The sequence below is a fragment of the Triticum dicoccoides genome, chromosome 2A, assembly GCF_002162155.2.
Source record: "Triticum dicoccoides isolate Atlit2015 ecotype Zavitan chromosome 2A, WEW_v2.0, whole genome shotgun sequence".
Taxonomy (NCBI): domain Eukaryota; kingdom Viridiplantae; phylum Streptophyta; class Magnoliopsida; order Poales; family Poaceae; genus Triticum; species Triticum dicoccoides.
The window spans coordinates 211,336,744-211,340,799 of NC_041382.1; the positions used below are offsets into that span (position 1 = coordinate 211,336,744).

The window sequence follows — 4,056 nt, forward strand, 5'->3', positions numbered from 1 at the left end:
CTCCATGGGGATTTCTCCCCCCATATTCTCGGTAGTCAAGGCGTTACCCTCTGGCATCGTTTTGGCGGCCTCCCGTACCGCTTCGTGGCCCGGAGTGGCCCTTCGGGACAACACTTCGGTGTTGTCCGTGGCGATGGGCTGGGAGGCTCGCGGAGGCGACTCGCTCTCCATCATCCCCGGATCCAAAGAATTCCCCTCTAATGATTGTTGGGGGAGATCGCGGGCCGGACTGCACCATGCAAATGTGTCAGATTACAATCATAAAGATTGAGCATATGTAGGGCACCCGTGGATACTTACGATGCGGCGAGGGGCTTCGGCCTGGGGCGCCACTCGGGGATGGCTTCGGCATCCGAATCCGATCCGTCCGGAAGGGATATTTCCCCCTCTTGGGCGCCTCCGCCTCTGGGTCTAGAGAGGACCCCCTTTTCTTCCTCCTCCGCTTAGGGGCAGAATTGCTTTCGGCCTCCTCTTCCTCATCATATTCATCTTCCTTGTGGGAGGAATGAGTTTTTGTCTCTCCGGACACTGTGCCCGAAGTACCTTTGCGGCGGAGACCACCTTTGGCCTCCTTTCTCTTGTTCTGGGCCTTTTTCTCTGGCACCTGATATGGCGCCGGGACCAGCATCCTCATTAACAGAGGATCAGCTGGGTTTTCAAGGAGTGGAGCCGGACACCTGATCCGCTCCGCCTTCTTTGTCCAGCCATGTTACAGGATGAAATTCTTAGTGCACCCCCTTTGATTGATGAACTAAGTTATGTTCGGGAATTTAGCACTTACCGGGGAGGCCGGATGATGGCAGTCGAGGCTGGTGTTCTTCTCTATGATACTTTTTATACGCTTTTGCAGCGTCAACACCTTGTCAGATGATCCCCAGTGCAGATCCTTGTTGGTCCATGCACTACAAGAAATGTCAACTTATGACCACCACTATTGGTCACTGAATGGTCACAAATTTCCATTTATGACCTTTTTGTGACCAAAAACATAAGGTCAAAAGCTGGGCGTCGTAAACTGACTATAGCGACCTTTCTTCTAGAATGGTCGCAAACGTTTATGACCAAAATATGTCCACTGTGGCGTTTTGGTCACTAGCAACCTCTCCAGGCCACGTAGGCATCCAGCGTGGCAAGCTGATGTGGCACAAGATTCAGCCCGGTCCAATTCAGTTTTCTACATGGGCCTAGCCCAACAATTCGGCCTTTTTATATATTTTTTTCTTGATTAATTTTGGTCAACTACATGGGCCAGGCCCAACGTTGTAGCCTTTTTTATTGTTGGCCCGTGGCCTTTTATTATTTATTGCTTTTCTATTTTCAGCCATTATATATTCAAGCTGGTCCCACTAGTCAGATGGGTCCCACTTGTCATGATCATCTCTCAAATTGGTCCCACATGTCAAAAATGTACAAAATTGACAGATTATTTTCATAAGTGGACCCATTGGTCAATTTTCCATTTCACAAGTTTTCAGATCATATAAATAATCAAAAAGAATCATCAAATATACCACTAAATAAATCTATTACAATCTTTACAACACATATATGCTACAATATGCTACTCTTCACTAAGTAGAACTTGACGGCTTCACACTTCACGGCTTCACACTTGCTTCATACTTCACGGCTTCACACTTGAGCATCTGTAAAAGAGGAACAACCACAAATTTAAATCTCAATTGCAATATATGCAAAAGCAGTTCAAAGTTGAAACAACATCAATTAAACACACGTGCATAGAAACATAGGAGTCAAAATGCAGTATAGGACCAGGACAAGGAAACTCCTGTTATCAAATCAACACACAGCTTGTAGCAAAATAGCACAGAAACATGTGGATATCTCATGTGAGCATCATGCTATGGTTTTATTAAACAATGATATAGCAAAAAAATACAATATCTTCAATGCAAACCAGCAATAGAATTGCTCCTGCTAGCTGCTGTTGCTGCCACAAAACGCATGACACATTAGTTGCAGTACAAGCTATGGATCAGAAGTAGCTGGTTACACTAATCATGAAATATCAGTGGGAATCCGAACAATTTTCTTCATCACCCGGAATCATGCAGTTCAATCCAACAGAACACAATGAGCAATAAGGTTCATAACCAATGAAGGAATGCATGTACAGTCAGTCTAAAGTAGTAAAAATGTGCAAATGTACTTCAGGAGATGGCGTGACCCGTCGATTTTCTTCATCACCCAGGTAATGCACATCTCATCAGCCAGCAGAACACAAAAAAGAGGATACGAGAATTACTGCTAAGAGGTTTGCAAAAAATCAAAGGAAAGTATTTGCTCAATAATAAAGGAGTACTCCCTCTGTAAACTAATATAAGAGTGTTTAGGTCACTAGTTTAGTATTCTAAACACTCTTATATTAGTTTACGGAGGGAATATAGTCCAAGAGATGGCATGATCCGTCAGAAGTATCTGGTTGTAATAATCATGAAAATCAGTGGGAATCCGAACAATTTTCTTCATCACCCAAATCATGCACATCTCAGCCAGCAGAACATCACAAGTAACATATGTAAAACAATGATTCTGAGCATGAGCAAACAATGATTCTGAGCATGAGCAAACAATGATTCTATTAGAGTACCAGCAAATCAGACTGAACTTTCATGGAATGATTAGTATAACTAGACCCATTTTAGTTTAGCATTACATAAAAGACTAGTAGCAGTCGCACAAGCAACTATTGAGCACTGAAGAAACATGCCAGGGAAACAACATACCCTGATGGTGCCCAGGCTGCAGCCTCAGAACCCTGCAAAACCACAAGCAACGTTAACATCAAACACACATATAAGACGCACCATGTTATGAAATGGACATATAAGACACACATATAAGACGTTAACATCAAACTCACAGTTTAGAAAATTAGTATCTTCTTTGCAAAGGTGAAATGAGATGACTGAACTTGATTTGGCTTTTTAGCTTCCATAATTTCTACTAGTAGCAGATGTTATGAAATGGACTTACTGAATTATCTTAATCAAGGAAAGAAATTTGCAACTAGCTTCAGACCATCTATTACACAGACTGAGAAATCTATTTCCATCCAACTACTTTTACTTTTCTACAAGACTACAACAGTTTTAGACAACTCCAAAGTCCTAAATTTGTTCACAGGTTATTCAACACAAGTAAATTTGTTCACAGGTTATCTACAAGATTAGAACAGTTTCAGACACCTCACACTAACAGTTTCAGATTTCAACAGATTCAGACAACTATTTTTCAGACTTGGAACAATTTCAGTAAACTGTTCTTCAGACCACAATAGTTTCAGTAAACTATAGCAAAGTCTGAATGTCATGGAAAACAAATGATTTCACTAACCAAGGGTCCCGGTCAGGAAGACGACGATCTCGAGGGTCCCGCCATAGCCACCGTCGGGCAGGTCGACGACGAGCGGGGTGAGCTGAGCTCGCTAAGAAGGTCGACTACTACTACAGAAAATATGCCCTCGCTAAGGTGAGATCTCAATCAACAGAGGCAAGAAGTCGACCAAACCAAACCAAACCAACCAGGGCGTTGTTCTTGACGCTGAGCATGAGAATGGAGAGGGGCCCCATGCTGAACTCCTCCTCCTCCTTCTTCCCCTGCTGCCAACAAAACAAAGACAGAACCAATGACCGTGTCAATAAGCTGCTGTGGCAGATGAGAACACCGTCGAGGGAGAAGAGGGGCGGAGGAAAGCAGCAGTGCTAATCTAGTTTGAAGAACAATGCCAGCAACTCAACATGGCCTCCTACTTATTGGTAGGCAAAGGATGGTAAGCAATGATGCAGAGAATGGCCAGGTAATTAAGGGGCAACGTGATTGTGCCCAGCAGCAGTAGATGGTGGTCTACTGTTTGTTTGACAGCATTATTAATAGGTGTTTCGTGCTGTCTTCTCAGGCAACAACAGTCAGGTACAAGTACACCTAGCAACAGAGCTGCCAAGGACGGATGGACAATGCATATCATCTGTCAATAAAGATCTACCCACCTAACTGAAAATTGGACAGTAGTATGTGACTGGAATGAAAGGAGAA

At 43.4% G+C, this 4,056-nt stretch overlaps 2 pseudogenes; both read right to left on the bottom strand.

Moving 5' to 3' along the window:
- Window positions 1-1,991: 1,991 nt before the first annotated feature.
- Window positions 1,992-2,067, bottom strand: LOC119359906 (annotated as a pseudogene).
- Window positions 2,068-2,424: 357 nt separating this feature from the next.
- LOC119359904 lies at window positions 2,425-2,499 on the bottom strand (annotated as a pseudogene).
- Between the last annotated feature and the right edge of the window lie 1,557 nt (window positions 2,500-4,056).